Source organism: Tupaia chinensis, unplaced genomic scaffold (genome assembly GCF_000334495.1).
Source record: "Tupaia chinensis unplaced genomic scaffold, TupChi_1.0 Scaffold000527_1, whole genome shotgun sequence".
Classification (NCBI taxonomy): Eukaryota; Metazoa; Chordata; class Mammalia; order Scandentia; family Tupaiidae; genus Tupaia; species Tupaia belangeri.
Genome location: NW_006160040.1, coordinates 2,728,419 through 2,749,900, shown reverse-complemented (window position 1 = coordinate 2,749,900; position 21,482 = coordinate 2,728,419). Strand labels below are relative to the sequence as shown.

Sequence of the window (21,482 nt, the reverse complement as noted above, 5' to 3'; positions counted from 1 at the left end):
AGCAGGATATTAGATGTGAAGTAATTGCTTCATTGACTACCACCATCATTTAACATGGTATGGACTATTATAAGGTCTCCTATATGAGTGTTTCATTATTCTAATTTCTGTATTAGCTTCTGTAATAGCAAGACTTCACTCAGCTCCAAATTAGAAAAAATATGCATGTATGCACCTCTTAAGCTTGCTTTTTGACATTTCCATTTGAAAAAAGAAAGACGAATTTTGCTAAAAGTGAAACATAGGGCATGAGTGACTTGGATAAGAAATTTCAAATGTGTAAGTATAACCCAGGGACTCCAGATAGTTGAGAGAATGGTTAGTGAAATATGAAGAATTGCATGTTGGACATCTGCTAACCTTTGGTTTGGAGCACCCCAATTCCCAGGAGGTGTATCTAACCTCACCTAAGCACACACATTGGGAGGTGGGCTATGTATGACCACGGTAGACCCCTTCTTTGCAGGGGTTTCCAAGACAAGCATGGCTCAGTACTGTGGCTGAGGGTTAGTATCAGATTGTAAAATGGGTGACTTTGGGTCTAGTTCCACTCACAGAAAAGCTCCTGTGTATAGTATGATGAAGATGTGAGTAGCCAAGCAGGTAACGCTGTGGTGAATGATTTGTTCTTGTTTCTCCATTTAACCATCACAGAAATTCTGAGATGTAGATATTACATCAGGATTTTATTGATGAGAATACCGAGATTTAGAAAAGATTATGTCATTTTCCCCAATATCACATGACTTGTTAGCTGAGATTGGAACTCAAGAGCCCAGGCTTTTAAGGCTCTTGGGACCAGCAGTTAGTGTAATGGCTATGTCGCTGGGTTCCCACGTAGTTAGTTGACTGCGGTTCACATCCCGGACCCAGTGGCTTAAATCTCAAGCCAGGCGCATGTGCGTGTGTGCCCCCAAGGTCCCGAGAGGAGAATGGAGGAGAAGGGATTGCAGCATGGCCATCCCCCCCAGGGTGGGGGTGATTTCTCGCTTTCTGTCTCTCTGTCTCTCTCTGTCTGTCGAGCACACATGCCCTATAGCAAAAACCTCTTAAAAAAAAAAAAAAAACAACTCTTAAGGTCTTATTCTATGGTCTCTGATCCTTAGTGAAACCTGATTACTATAACTTTTTCAGGCAATGGAGACATTGTTTCCCTTGAAATATTTCCAAGATGTTCAACTTAGTTCCATTATAAATTGAAAATATACATAAAATATCAATGACAGGTGAACCTCACAGCAACAATAATAAACACTTAGGTAGCACTTTATGGTTTGTTTGTACTTTTTTTGTTTATGACCACCTGCGGTGAAAAGGCTACCTTTTTTTGGTATTTCCACCGTGTAGAGGAAAAGCAGAGATGACAAATGTCAGGAAAGCATTGGATCTGATATCCCCCCCCCTTTTTTTTTTTTTTTTTTTTTGACTAGGTCATGTGCACTCCTGAGAGAGAAACAGAGAAAGAGGGAAAGTAAGAAATCATCCCCAAGAGAGATAGCCTTACCAAAGTACCTTCTCCTCCATTCTCTGCTTGGGCTTTTGGGCACACTCATCCATGGTGTGTTTTTCAAGCTGCAGGGTCTGAGATTCGAACCAGGAAGTCAGCCATGTGGGATCCAGCTGTCTTAACCACCACGCCACCAGTTGGCCCATGTCTGAAATTTTTCATTTGTTACTGTTTGACTGCCCTACTCTGAACCCAAGTTGTTTCTTTCTTTCTTTCTTTCTTTCTTTTTTGTACTCTAAGTCCCAAGCTTTTTCTAATATAATCTGTGTCTTCTTGGGAAAGAGAAAAGAGGAAGCAGCAAATTCCCCTAGGGATTCTTGATCCTACCTGAACCTCCACTCTGTGAGAACTTATTGCTGACTTGCATTAACTAATAAATTTTTCTCAACGAATCTGCATCATTGCTTCATTCATCCATTCTTTTTCTCTACCACCTCTCAAAATGATCCTTTAAAGCCCTTGAGCCCTTTATTAAGCAGTTAAAATTTGAATATAGCCAAACCATTTAAAGAGGCTTTATTTTTAATAATGGAAACAAAAAGGCCTAGTTGAACCACAGCAGTGGGAGTACACTTTGCTGTCTTCTTTTGCATCCCAGGTCCAATTTAGGTTGACCACATTTCCCTTCCTAACTAAAAAAATTTGGATGCTTTTTTTTTTTTTTTTTTGGCTTGAGTGCACTTGGCATTATAATAGCTTTTTGGTTTTTCCTTTTTATTTTAATTTATTTATTTATTCATTTATTTTATTTTTATTATTATTTATACATTCAATTGCTGTACATCATTTAGATTGTAAAGAGACTTTACCCAGCATGATACACACCTCAGTCCAGCCCAGTCGAGAATACCGTACACAGAATTTGGTCTTTCTAACTTAGCCCAGGAATCGCTGTAGAGGCAGAGAGCACTTCCCCCACATGGAGCATCTTCAAGGTTTTCATGTTCTGGCATGACTGGGAAGAGGCCACCAGTGCAGTGCAGGACCTGTGGGAAGTGAGGCCCACTCTGTGGATTTCTGTTGCACAACCTCCGTAGCCTGGGGCCAACTCAATACACAAAAGAATTGCTTTGTGGTTTAAAAGAAGCTGCAAACCATTTCATCTCTCTAGGGATAAGAAGGTACAATAGGGGTCTGTTTTCTATATAGCAACTTAAGGCAGTGATGAAGAAGCTGGGTAGTAGGAAAATAGCTTTTTTTGGAGTAATAACCATCTGAACAGGGTAGTTACATTAAAGCAAACAAAGGGAATTGGAACTGGATTTGTTAAAAATCACCTTCTAATTTTCCAGAAATCTATGAAAATGCATGTGATATATTGCTAATACTTAAGAGATTATAAGGAAATTGTGATCATGTAAGCATAAGTAATTGTGGAAATTCATCCTTTGTTCTGTTCATTGAAAAATATCTTTATTTTTGCAAAGGCTAGTTTGTAAACCGTTTCTTCTGTAAAATAAGTTAGCCATTATGATTTATTTAGCTTTTATAAGAAAGTATCTCCCTTGTTTTTTTTTTAATGTTAGCTAACTGAAGAAAGAAGCATTTCAATTAGAAAAAATACATTATAAATGGTCTCTTCCCAGTTAAGCTTTCTTTCTTTTTTCTAAAGAATTATTTTATTTAACTTTATTTATTTATTTATTTATTTATTATTTGTTTATTTATTTTAATTTGACCAGAGAGGGACAAAGTGAGAGAGAGAGAAAATGAGAAAGCAAGCCACCAGATCTGGGACCCAAACCACAGTCGGCCATGTGGTAGTCCAGTGCCCTTAATCACCATGCCATCTGCTGGCCCCCAAGCTTTCTTATACATTACATATATATTACTGAACTGTCCTCACTAAATAGTTTCATTTTAACAAAACTGGCTTTGGATTCACAGGCCTGTAAATCTAAAATCTTTTAACATAATTCTTATAACTTATTTTCTGATTAGAAAATCAAATATATGTTGTTAAATAAAAACTGAGAAAAACAGAAAAAGATCAAGAGGAAAGAAAAAATTATAATGCCATCTTGCAGAAGTGAATCATGGTTATATTTTAGTATTTTTTTTTAGATTTTATAATGTAGTTCTCCCATTTTTATTACTGTATATAAAATTTTGTATCTTGACTTACTTCCTAGCATAACTGTTATCATTAAAAGTCTTCAAAAGTATAATTTTAATGGCTATTAATATTTCTTTACACTACTGTACCATAAGTTACTGAACCACTCCACAGCTTTTGGACTCTTACCTTGTTACCTTTTTTTTTTTTTTTTTTTTTTTACTAATTTAAACCATATTGTGATGTCAGTCTATATAACTTTGCTCCATTTTATACTATTAAGGAAAAAAAATTACTGAAAGTAAGATTCTTGACTCAAAACCTAAGAATATTTTCAGTATACTTCTTGTGCAAAAAAAAAAAAAAAAGGATTATAATCCATAGAAAAGTCTTCTTGTAAGGTTGGCCCTTGACTGACATCTAGACACTTGAATTTTAGGACTGTTTTCACCTATCTGTAATGAATAAAAAGTGTTCACAGTGGGGCTAGCAGGTGGTGTAATGGTTAAGGCTCTGGACTCCCACATGGTTAATTGCAGTTCAAGTCCTGGACCCAATGGCTTTAAAATCACCCAGGTGTGTGTGCATGTGTGCATTGAAGAGATTAAGGCATGGTCATACCCCCTGGGGGATGATTTCTCACTTTCCCTCCATCAAACACATGTGCCCTATGACAAAAACCTTTAAAAAATTAAAAATAAAAAAAGAGAATGGTTCATGGTATCAAAACCGCACTGCAAACAGTGTGGTTTATGCTGAATACCTACTTTCTTTCATGGAGTCTGAAATGCGGGTACATGCCAGGCAGAGGGTACCTATGTGACCAGGCCCAATACAAACCCTAAGCACTGAATCTTCAATGAATTCCTGTGGTAGACAGCATTTCATACATGTTATCACAACTCGTTGTTGGAGGGATTAAGCATTTCCCATGTGACTCCTCTGAGTGACTCTTGTAAAGTTGTACATGGTTTCCTCCAGATTTTATCCTATGGAACATCTTCCTTTTGCTGGTTTTGTTTTGTACCCGCTTTGCTTTAAAAAAAAAAAAATCATTACTGTGAATTCAACTACATGCGGAATATCATGAGTCATCCTGATAAATTAGAAAACCTAGGAGTGGTCGTAGGGGCCAAAACATACAACATTATAATCCAATAGATAATAATGAGGAATACCACAATCTGTTAATCCATTCACCTCTTGATTGACATTTGGGATTTTCGAGACTATTACAAATAAAACTACTATGAACATTCATATATAGATAATGTATATAAACATATACTTTTATTTTTCTTGGGTGGATACCTGGAAGTAGTCACACATATTCATTTCTTTTGGATAGAGACCTAAGGGTGCAATTGATGGATTATATTACAGTTTTTTGTTTACCATTTTAAGAAACTTCTAAACCAGTTTTCACCTCAAAATGATTTACTATTTTACATAATTATTATCAGTGTACAAGAGTTCCAGTTGCTCCATTTCTTTGCAAAAATTTAGTATGATCAGTCTCTTGTATCTTAGCCATTCTAATATATGTGTAGTTGTTTCTCACCATGGAATTAATTTGCATTTCCCTAATGAATAATAATGTTGAGCATCTTTTCATGTGCCTGTTTCCCATTGGTATGTCTTCTTTGGTGAAGAGTCTATTCAAACATTTTGTCCATTTTAATTAGGTGGTTTGGCATCATATCTATGAGTTGATTTTTATTTTTGGTAAAGAATTATTTCATTTAATTTTTATTATTATTTCATAATTTATTTCAGCAGTGTTTTGTAGTTTTCAGGATATAAATCTTATACATCTTTTCTTAGATTTATCCATAAGCATTTATTTTTATGTTAATAGAAGTGGTATTTTTATGCCAATTTTCAAGTACTTGCTAATATATAGAAATACAGCTGAGTTTTGTGTATTTATCTTACAATCTACAAACTTTGCTAAACTCACATTTTGGGCACATATTCATGTGCGCCCAGCATATGTCCTCCAAGTGAGATCTGGCGGTCTTAACCACCTGGTCATGGGACTAGCCCTAAACAGGCTTACTAATTTTAATAGCTTTTTTTTTTAAGATAATATGGGATTTATACATGGACTGTCATGGCATCTGCGAATAAAAATAGTTTTCCATCTTCCTTTCCAAACTATTGGGTTGTTGGGAAAGTCATGATGTATTTTTGCGTAGAAGAACACATTATGTATGACTTTCCCAACACCCCAGCAGATGCTTTTTATTTCTTTTTCTTGTCTTATTATACAGGGTAATATCAGGAAAGATGATCTTTCTTAGGCCTCTTCACTCCTTCACAACTTTCTGTGTGTGTTAAGACTGCCAGACTGTGTTCACTCTTTACCCAGATCGTTTTTCAGAGTTGCCTTTGCAACTAGTTACCTTGAGAGATGAGGCAGCATTTCTCTCTAAACAAAGAGTGGGCTTGTTTACTGTTTGCTACAAAAGCAGTACATCCCCAAACTCAGTGTTCTTCAGCTGTAACAGATCTGCTGAAGGCATGGCTTCCGTCTGAGCCCAGTGCATTGCCTCTGCAGAACTTGGGACAAGGGTAACCAGTGCAAGTGTGTTGATGTACATGCTGCTTATTGTGCCAGGACTAGTACCTTTGCCTCTGACACAGAAACCTCATGGCTTTTGTTAGAATCCAGGAAACGGCAACAGCTAACTTACTAACTTGTATATAGGGTAAAATAAAATAACAAAACCTAATGACTATACCCTACAATACAATAATGAAGTGGTAAAAATGAATATTCTGGGGCCAGCAGGTGGTGTGCTGTTTTTGGCACTGGGCTCTCACATGGCCTAGTATGGTTCAAATCCCAGACTTGGCAGCTTTGCTTTCTCACGTTCCCTCTCTCTTGATGACTATAGCAACTTAAAAAATAATAAAAATAAATAAAATAAATAATTCTTTTTTTTAAATGTATATGCTTGCTTGTTCTCTTTTTTAGAGATTTTTGCCTTTAGGGCATGTGTGCTAGTGGGAGAGAAAAAGAGACAGAGACAGTGAGAGGGAAAGTGAGAAATCACTCCCTAGGGGGAAATGGCCATGCCACAATCCCTTCTCCTCCATTCTCCTCCCGGAATCTTGGGCACGCGTGCACATGTGCCAGACATGAGTTTCAAGCCTCCAGGTCTTTGACTCATACCACCGTCCGCCATGTGACAGTCTAGCAATGTAACTACTATGCCATCTACTGGCCCTTACTAATTCTTAATACTAGAAGGAAAATAGTACAGTGTTCATCATTTAATAGGATGTTTGGTTTTTGATTTGGGGTACTTTTCATTGTTTTACCTTTTGTTTTTGTAGAGGTTCTTGATTAAGAAGTTTAATTATAGTCCTAATTTTCTGAAAGTTTAAAATGAAGGACCAGAGTGACTCCATTTTTTTATGGGGTGACTTCATTTTGTTAGACCCACCTTGCTGAGAATTGGTGCCATTTCAAGGAGGCGAGCTAATCACATAAGAGAAGGTCATAAGACCATCACCCCACCAGGGCTGACCAATAATAAAAAATAAAAAAATAAAAAATAAAAACAAGGAAATCTCAGAGATCTGAAGTAACTTTCTTGCCAATCAGTAAAAGACAACTATGCTTCTTAAAATCTACAGCCAATGTATAGCCACCTGAGTGCATTCCTCAGTGCCCCTCGACCTCCCTGCCAACAGCCAAATAAAAACCCAGCCCAACTAACACGCAGGGTTCTCAACTCTGACCCGCTGTGCTGGTGAGATTGGGAGTCCTGGCTCAAGCCTGAATAAAAGCGATCCTTGTGTGCTTACATCAGAATCAGCTCCTTGGTCTTTTGGGAATTCGCGACCGGGGTGCAACAAAAATTAGGAGTTACTGTCAGACTTTGATGATTTTTTTGTCTGTATTGAGATGATCATGTCTTTTTTAGTTGTTTTTTTGTCTTTGTTTTCCCTTTGGGGCTCTTCTTTTGTAGTCTGTTAATATGGTAAATTAATTAATTGATTTTTAAATATTAAACCAGTATCACATCCCCAGAATAAATCTCACTTGATCATGATCCAGTCTCCTTTCTATGTATAGTTGAATTTGAGATGCTAAGATCTTGTAGTTGTTGTCATCCTTGTTTAATGAAGGATATCGATCTGTTATTTTCAGTACATTATGATGTCTTCATTGTGGGTATCAAGGTAATGCTGGTCTCAGAATGAGTTGAGAATTGTGTCCTCCTTTTTCATTTTCTGAAATAATTTATGTAGAATTAGTATTATTTCCTTCTTAAGCATTTGATGGGTTTATCAATTAAGCCACCTAGACCTTTCTTTGTAGAAGAGGTTTTGTGTTTTTGGTTTTTATTACAAATTCGATTGCTGTAACAGTTGGTTTTGTATTTTTAAAGTGAACTTTCATACTTTGTATATTGCAAGAAATGTGTCTATTTTGTCTAAATTGTCAAATTTATCGGCATAAAGCTCTTCATAATCTTTTCTTGTTATTGTAATATCTACAATCGATTTGTAATCATGTCACTTCTTGTTTCTAATTTGGCAGTTTGTATCCTTTTTTTTTTTTTTAACTAGAGGTTTAACAATGCTATTAGTCTCAAAGGACCAACTTTCGGTTTCATTGACATTTTCTTTTTCTCCTTTTTAGTACACTGATTTTCACTCTGAGTTTTATTATTTCTTTTCTCTTGGTTTTATTTTTTCTTCTTCTTTCTAGTTTTTTTTTTAAGCTGGAACTTTAGGGGCTTTTCTTTTAATTTTGCCAGAGGGCACTTGAGCTAGCTGGAGAGAAAAGGAAAGCAAAAAAGTGCCCCTCATGGGAAATGGTCAGACTGCAATCCCATCCGCTCCATCTCACCCTCTTTTCAGGATTTTGGAGGTTTTTTGAGTCACTGGATGGACCATGCAGGATCTGGCCACCTTAATCACCAGGCCACAGGCTGCCCATAAGTTTCTCTTTTTTTCTTACAATCATTAACTTGAGACTTTCCTTTTTTTTTTTTTTTTAATTTGGCTTTTAGTTTAATTAATCTCCCTGTAAATGCTACTCTGGTGCCCTCTCACAAATTTTCATTATGTGTTTTTTCATCTTTATTTAGTTCAAACAACTTACTAATTTCTCTTTCAGTTTTTTTCTTGTGACTCATGATTTAAAAGTTTATCATTTTGTTTTCAGATTTTGGACGATTTTGTTATTGATTTATAATATTATAGTATTCAGAGAACATATGTTGTATGACTTGAATTGTTTTTAATTTATTGAGAGTAGTTTTATGACCTAGATACAATCTATCTTGGCAAATGTTTCATGTTCATTTAGAAAGGATATATATATTCTGATATTGTTTATAGAGTGTCCTATAATTATCAATTCAGTCATTTTAGTCAATAGTGTCATTAAAGTTTCCTACCTCTGTAATTATTTTCATACTCCTTGTTCTGTTAGTACTAAGGAAAGGGTATTAAAGTCTCTGACTATAACTGTGGATTTTTCTATTTCTGTTGCAGTTCTATCAATTTTTTCTTTATGTATTTCAAAGTTCTATTAGGTCTATTAACCTTAGAATCATTATGTTTTCTTGATGATGTGATTCTTTATCATTACTGCCTGACCCCTTTTTATCCATCACAATACTCCATATTCTTTTCTCTGATATCTACTTTACCTGATAGTAACATAGCCACTCCAGGGGCCAGCAGTTGGCGTAATGGCTATGTCGCTGGACTAGGGACCAGCAGTTAGCATAATGACTAGGGACCAGCAGTTAGCATAATAGCAGTTGGCGTAATGGCTATGTCGCTGGACTCCCACATAGTCGACCGTGGTTCGAGTCCCGGACCTGGTGGCTTAAACTCGCGCCGGGTGCGTGTACGTGCGTGCCCAGGATCCTGAGAGGAGAATGGAGGAGAAGGGATTGTGGCGTGGCCATTCCCCCCTGGGGGGCGATTTCTCGTTTTCTATCTCTCTGTCTCTCTCTGTCTGTCTGGCGAGCGCACGCACCCTATAGCAAAAACCTCTACAAAAAAAAAAAAAAACCTGCTAGCTGCACCACAGTGAGGCTCAGTCTCCACCAAATGCCCATCAGTGCCTTCCATAAGTTAAATAAACCAATGTGTTTGTCTGCTGGACATCTGGGTGACTTCTGTGGAATAGGTCATGTTTACCTCTAGGATTTAGGGTTCCTGCATTTACATACATTAAGTGTTTCAGTACATCTATTGAGTACTTCAGTCATGGGAATAAGAAACCAAAAATGACACCAGAGGTTTTCACTTGATTGTCCAGAAGAAAATGAGAGTAGAATTCCTATAACAGTGGATTGAGGGGGCCGGCAGGTGGCACAGAAGTTAACACAGCTAAACCCACATGTCCAACTCTGCAGCTCAAGTCCAGGACCCAGGGACTACAAAAACACACTGGGTGCGTGTGTGGGCATGACCAGTATCCCCAAAGAAGGGAGTAGAAGGGATTGTGATGTGGCCAGTCTCCCTGGAGGGTGATTTCTCATTTTCTTGCTCTCTCTCTCTCTTCAACGAGTACACGTGCTGTATATCAAAACTAAACAAACAAAAATAAAGAATCCACAGTGTAAGGCCATGTGATAGCTCAGCAGCAATACAACTGGACCCGTATGGCAAAGGTTCTTGCTTTGTATCCTATAAGCTCCCTGAGCACATGGGGCATACACACTTGCCTGTTTTCCAAACTGGCTGAGACGGGGAGTGGATCATGGCATATGGACCCCATTGGGGTTGGCTCTCTATCTTTCTTTTTCTCTCATGGAAGTAATAAATAAATAAACTTTAAAAATTTTATGGTGTTTTAGAGGGGGCTTCTTGAAGGAAGTATTATGTGCTGGCAGCTGTGCTCAACCAGTCAATCATGTATGCATTGAAAACTGACATGGAGACAAAGGTATAACTGAAGCTGAAGCTTGCTGGGGTGATCTTTAAAAAGATAAATCAGTGGGGTACCAGCAGATGACGTAATGGCTACGTCACTGGACTCCCATGTAGTCGACTGTGGTTTGAGTCCCAGATCTAGTGGCTTAAACTCACGCTGGGTGCATGCACGTGTGTGCCCAAGATCCCGAGAGGAGAATGGAGGAGAAGGGACTGTGGCGTGGCCATCCCCCCGGGGGGTAATCTCTCGCTTTCTGTCTCCCTGTCTCTCTCTGTCTTTCTGGTGAGTGCACATGCCCTATAGCAAAAACCTCTCAAAAAAAAAAAAAAAAAGATAAATCAGTGGATAGATCTCAACATTTGTATTGGGGAATTTGGATTTAAAATAGGAAGTAGTAAAAAATCACTGTAGGGTCTTATACAATAAAGAAATCTTTGATATAGATTACTGTAGAAGCTGTGAATAGGATAAATTGGAAGCCAACAAAATTAGAAGCAGAGAGACCAGCTGGAAAAGCATTGAAATAAAACAGGTGTGAAGCAGCAGACAGGAGTGTTGGCAGTGGAGACAAGTGCAGGGCAAGGACCCAGGAGTTCAGTAGGCATCCTACCTCTCGACTTAAGTGATTTACAGTTGATGTCTCCTGGCTTATTTTCTTACTGTGTATTTTGTGGAATTGAGTCAATGTTTGCCATCTTTTAATGTGTTCTTTATATATCACAGTCTTTTATTTTTCATGCTAAGTACCCTCTAAACAGCATTTTCCCATAAAGTGTATTGCATTGCACAAAAATATGGTTTAAAATGTCATACACAATAATTAGATGTGTAGGATATTTGAAGAGGTTCATCCCTTAACATAAGATAGCATGTCTAGTCTTTCATGAGAGGCTCCAAGCTAGAACCACCAACTGCTGAACTCCTGACCCTCAAAATTTGTGAGACACAATAAATGTTTATTGTTACTTTAAGCCACTAAGTTTGAGATACTTTCTAATGCAGCAATAGACAACTAATGTACACATCCCTGTCCTTTGACACATAACCATGGTGGGGAGGGTGTACTTACATGCCTTTCAACTCTGGGCTTAGCCATTTGACTCGCTTAGACCAGTAGGATGCTCTCTTGGGCCTCTACCATCACCATGAGGAAAACATACCCTGACTAGCCTGCTGCTCCAGGAAGAATGAGAGACAGTTGGAGCAGAGCCTCTCCGGCCAACCCAGAGACATTCAGTGAGAATCAGTGACCAGTCCAGATTGGCTGAATCCCCGCTGATCCAAAGGCATGAGCATAATCATGAATGATTGCTGTTCAAAGTCACTGAATTTGGGGGTCACTAGAACTAGAATCAGACATATATGGAGGCCTAAGGGTCTAGGCCGAATCAGTCTTAGAGAGCTGGTTTGAGGAGTTTAACTAAAGCTTGTAGTCTAAAGATCCCAGCCCTCCCGTAGACATCTGGGAACCATTAAGTAACTAGACGTGAGTCCTCCCAGATTGGAGAAGCAAAGGTTTGGAACTTGGAGTTTCAGGGAAGCCATGTCAAGGTTGTTCCTGAAGCACTACAGTATTTTAAAATTTTTAATTTTAGTTTTTGTGCTTGATGAATACTTTTGTGAAAAGTATGCACGACTACTGCAAACACAATCATTGCAAAGTCTTTACTACTTCCTTTCGCCAGTGCCAACATTGGCCTTTGCAGTCTCTCAGACTTTCTTCATTCTGTTCTTGTGCTCCTTTCACTGTTTCCTTGAGTCCTTTTTTCCTCCTCATACAGGCCGTGTCTTGTAAGTCTGCATTTGAATTCATTTTTCTTTGCATAATCCAAAGAATCTTGAATCATGTCAAAGCCAGTTGTCTTGCCCCCACCACTGGGAGTTCTGAATCCAGAAACAAAGATAATATCCAGTGTACTTTTGTACATTTTGGTCTGTTTTCTCTGGATTTCTGTTTTAGTCTATTTTTGTGTTACTAAACAAAAATACCTGAGATTGGGTGATTTATAAAGAATGAATGTTGGGACCAGCAGTTAGCATAATGGCTATGTCACTGAACTCCCACGTAGTCGACCGCGGTTCGAGTCCCAGACCCGGTGGGCACATGTGCATGCATGCCCAAGATCCAGAGAGGAGAATGGAGGAGAAGGGATTGTGGCATGGCCATCCTCCCTGGGGGGTGATTTCTCGCTTTCTATCTCTTTGTCTCTTTCTGTCTGTCTGGCGAGTGCACAAGCCCTATGGCAAAAACCTCTCCAAAAAAAAAAAAAAATGAATGAAGGTTTATTTGGCTTACAATTCCAGTGGTTGGAAAGTTCAAATGTGTGGTACTGGCATCTGGCTGTCTCTGCTACATAGCACCATGGTGGAAAGAAGTGGAAAGGTCAGTGAGTCTGCTACATCACACCATGGCAGAAAGGTCAGTGGGTACGTGCAAAGAGAGAGAGAGTGACCTGTAGGCAGCCATCTTACTTTCATAACACCTTGCTCTCATGGAGCAAGGGCAAGAATTCACTCCCTCTTGCAAAACAGCATCAGCCTATCCGTGAGGGCAGTGCCCCCATGTTATAAACTCTGGCCAGTAGACCCCGTCTTCTAAAGGTTCACCACCTCTCAACACTTGTGCCCCGGGGACCAAGCTTGCAGCGTATGTGAAACTTTGGAAGACAAACCTGAGGCTGAGACGAAGTAAAGACAAAGGTTTATTGGGGCAAGGGCTAGGACAGTAGCCCAGACATCACAAAATCCAAGTTGCCTTAAAAAATGTGTATGAAGTTCTTACAGATTTCAGAATCATTTTAAAGGCAGAAGTCATAAATGGAAGGGTGGAGTAGCAAGAAATCTTCCACAGTGGTGATTGACTTAATTCTATGATAAGGGGAGCAGGATAATCTCTTTGTTACGTGGAGTCATTTTGTTTAATCTTAAACAAAAGTGTGGAGACAGTGAGTCTAGAAGGTAAAGGAGAAGGTACCAGCAGATGGCATAATGGTTATGTTGCTGGACTCCCATGTAGTCAACCTCAGTTTGAATCCCAGACCCCTTGGCTTAAAACTAATGCCAGGGGTGTGTGTGTGTGTGTGTGTGTGTGTGTGTGTGTGTGCCTAAAATCATGAGAGGAGAATGGAGAAGGGATTGCAGCATGATCATCCCCCCGAGGAGTGATTTCTCACTTTCTGTTTTTCCGTCTGTCTTTGCCTCGCCAGTGAGCACACATACCCTATAGCAATAAAATCTCTCTAAAAAAAAAAAGAAGAAGAGGAAGGTAAAAGAGGAATATATTTGGACAATAGAAGGTTCATCAGACAAGAATGTCCAATGAATTTAGGTAGCATCTTGAGGTATTTCAGGTGCACATTTCTGAGGAAAACACTAGATGTGTCTAAGTGATTTCCTTGTAGTGCTGACCTAAGTAGACTGGAATTTCCTGTTTTCAGGAAAAGCTGGTCTACTTTTGGATCTGCTGGCTTCCTTAAAGTTGTAGTTTGATGTGACATTTTAACTTGAGTGACTCCATTTTGGCCTGCCTACTGGTACCAAGAATAGGAGCTTAGTCCAAAATAGTGGCCTCCTGTAATTTCTATTTAACAAACAGCACCCAAACCATAGTAGGTACCGTTGATGGCCATTTACTTCCACTGAAGTAATCAGTTGGTCATGAACTTCCTGGTCTGGATATTGTGTCCATGATGGCAGTCCATCCTGCAGCAGCCAGAGATGACCACAGTGTTTATATGTAACATTATTGTACATGCATGAAGACAGGAGCACAGAGGAGTAGAGATGGACGATCCGGGGCTCTGCAAACCATTCCTGTCAAAATGGATGGAAGTGTGCAGAGGAGGTTGACTGGAGAGAATCAGTATATTTGAGTTTAAAGAAACCAATTAACCTACCAAAGTAGAAAGGAGTTCATAGTGAAAGCTTTATTTTTGTAGATTAGAAAGGGGAAAATTTCGTTTTCATTTCTTTGAAGTTAAAACCATCCCAAGTATATATACATATTAAATGCTGTTTTTTAAAAAAATACACATTTTAAGAGATTTAAAAGTGAAACAGTGAGTGCTGTATAAAAGCATTAAGATACTCTAGGGTATAGTTCATTGGTCCATTTACTCACAACCTGTCCCTCACATTGTACCCAAGGCATGTATTAATGAGCTAATAAAACACGCCATGTCATGTTTTATTGTTTGCTTGGCATCTGTTCAAGGTTTTATCACTCACAGATCCAAGACTTTGAAGATGCTGGTGGTGATGACAATAAATACCTATAATTTTACTAGTTCTTTTTTCATAACATAGACAGTCTCAAATCATTTGTTGCAAATTAAAATGTTGAATTTACTTAGATTTTAAAACTATTGAGAATATTTTAAATGGCTATTTTAATTATAAAACATATCCAGTGTATAAAAATATATGACAGATGTATATAGTTTAAAGGATAAAAATAAAATACCTAGGTACTCACCACCACCTTTTTTTTTTTTTTTTTGGAGAGGTTTTTGCTATAGGGCACGTGCGCTCGCCAGACAGACAGAGACAGAGAGACAGAAAGCAAGTAATCACCCCCCAGGAGGGATGGCCACACCACAATCCCTTCTCCTCCATTCTCCTCTCGGGATCTTGGGCATGCACACACACACGCCCGGCATGAGTTTAAGCCGCCAGGTCTGGGACTCGAACCGCGGTCAACTACGTGGGAGTCCAGCGACATAACCATTACACTAACTGCTGGTCCCAACTCACCACTACCTTTAAGAAATAGTACCGGGGCCAGGACTAGCAGATGGTATAATGGTTACATTGCTGGACTCCGATGTGGTCAACCGCAGTTCGAGTCCTAGATCCGGTGGCTTCAAAACTCACACCAGGCATGTGTGCATTTCCAAAATCCTGAGAGGAGACTGGAGGAGAAGGAATTGCAGTGTGGCCTTTCTACCTGGGGGGTGATTTCTCACATTCTTTCTCTCTGTCTCTCTGTCTCTCTACCGAGTGCATGTGCCCTATAGCAAAAATCGCTCTTAAAAAAAAAAAAAACGTACTGGGGCCAACAGGTGGCATAGCAGTTAAAGTGCTGGACTCCCACATGGTAGACTGTAGTTTGAGTACTGGATGCAGAAGCTTGAGGCTCACGCCAGGCACATGTGCGTGGGTACCCAAGATCCTGAGAGGAGAATGGAGAAGGAGGGATTGTAATGTGGCCATCCCCCCGGGGGGTGATTTCTCACTTTCTCTCTTTCTCTGCAGTGAGTACACATGCCCTATAAGAAAAATCTCTTAAAAAAAAGAAAGAGTACTATATATTTTCTAATCCACAAAATGTTTCTATTTAAAAGGAGTTCAAAGGCAGCAAATGTATTGTGAAGTAAACATTTTAAATCAAATGTAGGGGTATTAGATGAAATGTTCAAAAGGGGTAAAGTGAAGGTTGATACAGATATTAAGAAGACAGAAAAGATATTGATGACTAAGAAAGCTTAACATGCACAACGGCACTGTCGATTAAGTAGATCCCCAAGTTTGGAGTGGGTCTGGTTAGTGAATGTCCTTGTTAGATATTTACATTGAATTTGTGCAGCATTTGGAGGTACTCTAGGTCACTCACTGGCAGCTATCACAGCAAAACATCTTAAAAGGCAGTTTATATGCCTGCTAGATAAAACATCACTATTAAGCATGTAAATTGCTTAATAGAATAGCATTCTGGTCAAAGGACAAGAATAAGCCGTTCAGCAAATGAAGCCCAAGCCTTCAATTACCGTCTGTCTGTACACTGGTGAGTTCCAGTTTTTATTTCCATCCCAAGACAGTCCTGAGCTCTAAAGTTTAATATGGGGTCATTGGAAAAGTTGTGACATATTTTTCGGTTTTTCTATGCAAAGATGCATCACAACTTTTCCAATGACCCAGTATTTCGTTGCTTACTCAATGTGTCCTCTTGGAGGTCTCATGAGCACCTCAGACCAGCAGTTGGTGTAATGGCTATGTCACTGGACTCCCACATAGTCGACTGCGATTCAAGTCCCGGACCCGGTGGCTTAAACTCATGCCGGGCACGTGTGCATGTGTGCCCAAGATCCTGAGAAGAGAATGGAGGAGAAGGGATTGCAGCATGGCCACCCCCCTGGGGGGGTGATTTCTTGCTTTCTGTCTCTCTGTCTCTCTTTCTGGCGAGCGCACATGCCCTATAGCAAAAACCTCTCAAAAAGAAAAAAAAAAAAGAAAGAAAGAAAGAAAGAAAAGCAGGTGCTCACCCACCCGAGCACTGTCTTTAAAAATACAGCAATAACAATAACAAAAATAGAAGGCTGGAAATTCTCTGGCTCTCCTCCTGTCAACTCCCATCCAGTACTGGAGGTCTATGTCCCTTTCCCCAGAACCTTAGAGGGTTTATGAGCACCTCACAATAAAAGGTGGCAGAAGTGATAGAATGCAACATCTCAGACTCGATCATCGAAGGCCTTTAGAAATGCTCCTTCCTGGAGCTTCATCCCCCGGCTGTGAGAAACTGCAAGGAGGCACCCTGAATAGGTGCTCCAGTTATCAATACTAGAGGAACCTGATTGACACATGAATGACGAGCCTCCTTATCAGAAGTGTAACTCCGTAGCCCATCTGTCTCATCTCCCAAGCAGTTGAATCACCCCAGCCCTTTAATCAGCCCCAGCTTTTCTAGTCTTTGCAACTAAGGCCTCGGACACATGGAGCAGAGAGAAGCCACTTTGCTGTGCCCCTCCTGAGTTGCCATCTCACAGAATCTGAGGGCAGGGTAAAATTGTTATTGTTGTATGCCACTGTTCAAGGTGATTTGTAATGTAGTAATAAACATAAATGTAGGTCTATATTTATAGATTTAATGTAGTAATAAAGATAAATATAGATATAATAAATATAGATACAGAATATAGATCTTTTCAACAAGTTTTAAGGCCGTGTGTTAACATGATGGTCATTGAGACCATGTTGAAAGATGTTGAAAGGACCAGTACACATGTGCTTGCTTTGCTTCTTTTTTAAAAATGATTTTGCAGAAGAAAAAAAAATGATTTTGCCAGAAGGCACATGTGCTCACCAGAGAGGGAGAAAGAGTGAGAGGGGCAGGCAGGTGGTGTGGTTAAAGGCACTGGATTCCCATGGCCGACTGCGGTTTGAGTCCCAGGCCTGGCAGCTTGCTTTCTCACTCTCCCTTTCTCTCTCTCTCTGGTCAAATTAAAAAATAATAAATGGAATTAAATAAATAAATAAATTTTGAGAGGTTTTGGAGAGACAGACCAAAAGCAAGAAATCACCCCCCCAGGGGGATGGGCACACACGCACTCGTGCCCAGCGTGAGTTTAAGCCACCTGGTCTGGGACTCAAACAGCGATCGACTACATGAGAGTCCAGCAACGTAGCCATTAAGCTATCTGCTGGTTCCAAAATAAATAAATCTTTATAAAAGAAAAGAAACAGTGAGAAAGTATCCCCTCGGAGGATAGTCACAGAACAAGCCCTTCTCTTCCATTTCTCCCTCCTTTTGGGATTTTAGTCACACATACACATGCACCCAGCGTGTTTTTTAAGCCTCTGAGCCCAGGACAAGCCACACAGTTGGCCATGTGGAATCCAGCAGCCTTAATCACCACACCACCAGCTGGTCTTAAATATGCTTTCAGACATCGCCAATTGAATCCTAAGCTATATAAGTAGCTGTATTAGTCAACATGGGTTGCCATAAACAGCAGAGATTTATTCTTTCACAGTTCTGGGGCCATAAGACCAAGACTAAGGTTTCCAGCCAGTTGGTTTCTGGTGAGGGCTTTCTTTCTGGCTTGCTGATAGCTGGCTTCTCACTGTGTGATCACATAGCAGAGAAAGAAAATGTGAGCTTTTTAGTGTCTAATAATAAGTAAGAAATAACAAAACACTAGATAAAGACATTAATCCTATTGGATCAGGACTCTACCCTTATGACCTTGTTTAACCTTAATGACTTCTTTGCTCCAAATACAGCCATAGTAGGCATCAGGGCATTGATATATGAATTGGGGGGCAGCCGGGGTACACGTACATTCATCCATAACAGTAGTCAAGAGTGGTACCAGGGTCAGGTGGTGGCAAAGCTGGATCTGCATAGGAAAGGTCCTAGACCTGTGTCCCATCCAGAATCTCCACTTCCCCGCCACCGTGAGAGCAAGGCTTTGGGTTTCGCTCACTGGCATGAGCACCTAGAATAATACCTGGCACATAGAAGGAGTTCAATGAGTCTTTATCAGTTGAATACAATTGGGCCAGCAGTTGGCACAGAGGTTAAGGCAGCTGGATCCCACATGGCTGACTTCTCAGTTCAGTCCCAGACCTGGTTGTTAGAGAATCATGCTGGGGCATATGTGCATGTGTGCCCAAAATCCCAAGAGGAGAATAAAAGAGAAGGGATTGTGGTGTGACCATCCTCCCTGGATGCAGTCCCTTCTCCATTCTCCCGTTGGGATTTTGGGCATGTACTTGAAAATCTCGACCTAGGTGGGACCAGCAGTTAGCGTAATGGCTGTATCGCTGGACTCCCGTGTAGTCGACCTTGGTTCACGTCCTGGACCCGGTGGCTTAAAATTCACGCTGGGCGCGTGTGCGTGTGTGCCCAAGATCCCAAGAGGAGAAGGGATTGCGGCGGGGCCATCCCCCCTGGGGGGTGATTTCTCACTTTCTATCTCGCTGTCTCTCTCTGTCTGGTGAGTGCACGTGCCCTATAGCAAAAAAAAAAAAAAAAAAAACTCAAAAAAAAAATCTCAACCTAGCCGGTCTGACTTCCCAACTGTAAATGAACACCACGGGCTGGTGAAGCCTGCTGTATCACACATGGATGATAGAGTGGCTGGAGTTCCAAACCCAGGACTTGAGAAAAAGGCCTGGCACATGAGCCTGTATGACCAAAACCCTCAAAAGAGGGAGAAGTGGAGAAAGGATTGTGGCATGAGTACTCCCCATAGGGAGGGGTTGCTTTCCACTTTCTACCTCTATTGCTCTTTCTCACTTTTTCTGTGTCTCTCTGGCAAGCGCACATGCCCTCTGGCAAAAATTATAAAGAAAAGAAATGTCACTTTTTACCTAACAATGTTTTTTTTTATTTTTTTAAGAGAGATTTTTGCTATAGGGTGTATGCTCTCACCAGAGAGACAGAGAGAGAAATAAAGCGAGAAATCACTCACTCCCTGGGAGGATGGCCATGCCACAATCCCTTCTCCTCGATTTTCCTCTCAGGATCTTGGCTACACACCCACACCCACCTGGTGTGAGTTTTAAGTCATCAACTATGTGGGAGTCCAGCAATGTAACCACTACGCCATCTGCTGGTCCCTTTACCTATCAATTTTACAAGTAAAACAATAATAATTTTACCAAGTGGAAGCAGTCTCAATCTGGCTAGTCTATGTGCAGATCAGAAGAACCTTTCTAGAAAACTTCTAGAATGTTTTAAGAGATTTTAAAATGTTTAGATCTGAGGCCAGCAGGTGATGTGGTTGGGGCACTGGGCTCCCACATAGCTGATGGTGGTTCAGATCCCTGACCTAATGACTTGCTTTCTCGCTTTCTCTCCCTCTGTCTTTGGTGAGTGCATGTGCCCTATAGCAAACTGAAAATAAGAATAATAATGGGACCAGCAGTTGATGTAATGGCTATGTCGCTGGAATCCCATGTAATCGACTGCAGTTAGAGTCCTGGACCCAGTGGCTTAAACTCACGCCAGGTGCGTGTGCGTGTGTGCCCAAGATGCTGAGAGGAAAATGGAGGAGAAGGGATTGTGGCATGGCCATCCCCCCTGGGGGATGATTTCTCGCTTTCTGTCTCTCTGTCTTTCTGGTGAGCACATGTGCCCTATAGCAAAAACCTCTCAAAAAAAAAATAATAATAATAATAATAATAAAAATTAAATTAAATTAAAAGCAATAATTGAAGGAAATACTTTGTTAGGGTGATCTGTATCATGGGCCGTGAAAGAGTATACAGCCTCTGAGAGTAAGTGGATAGGAAAGGGGTATTAGTCACTCTCCAAGGGAAGAAAAGAGACCAGTTCCAAATGGCCCTGAAGGATGGTGCCTAGGGACTTTCAAAGCAAAGGAATTTAGGGTGGAATGATTTAGGTTGTCTGGAAACAACAGCCAATGTGGTCTTTCACAACATCTGGGCTGTTTAGTTGTTATCTCTGGGGGAGGCTGTCATCTGCTGTTAAATCAACCTCCCTTTCTCTCCTCACTTTGGGTGGAAATCTTTCTCTGCTCCCAAGGAATTCCCCCCTAGGGCATGTCCCCTCCCAAAGGACCAGCGAGAGCTGACTTGACCCTGTAGACTTCTTTCCCCACCCTGCCAAGGGTACTCAAAGTTGTCTGAGGTCTTGTCTTCCCTTTAGCAAAGGCTGAGATAAGGGACAAATATGTAAGGATTCATCCCAAAAAAGAAAAACAAAGAAAATGCCCAGTCTTCTGCTGAACTTTGAAAGTATCCTTCTCATTAAAAATATCTAAGATCAGGACCAGCAGTTGGCGTAATGGCTATGTCACTGGACTCCCACGTAGTCAAGCGCAGTTTGCGTCCCGGACCGGTGCCTTTAACTCACGCCTGTTGCATGTGCGTGCGTGCCCAGGATCCTGAGAGGAGAATGGGGGAGAAGGGATTGCAGCGTGGCCATCCCCCCTGGGGAGTGATTTCTCGCTTTCTGTCTCTATGTCTCTCTCTGTCTGTCTGGCGAGCACACATGCCTTATAGCAAAAACCTCTCCAAAAAAAATATCTAAGATATGTGGAGTGGGACTGACATGTTCTTTCACACTTATAAACATATTTTCCCTGATATTGCAAAAACGGGGTATTGAGTTATTTGGGAAAGCACAGCTGGGTACTACTTTATAGTATGTTCATTCTACTCACTGGGGTATATGCCTAAAGTCAGACTTGGGTTCATGTATAGGTATGTGTCAGCTGTGCTAGCTATTGGATATATTTAGACTAATTAAGTTCATTGGCAGA

The 21,482-nt window shown here is 40.4% G+C and overlaps 1 protein-coding gene across 1 annotated transcript in view; it reads left to right on the top strand.

Moving 5' to 3' along the window:
• PDSS2 (decaprenyl diphosphate synthase subunit 2) overlaps nt 1-21,482 on the top strand; it is a 303,979-nt gene that overhangs the window by 199,042 nt on the left and 83,455 nt on the right. The gene's annotated exons all lie outside the window — the stretch shown is intronic.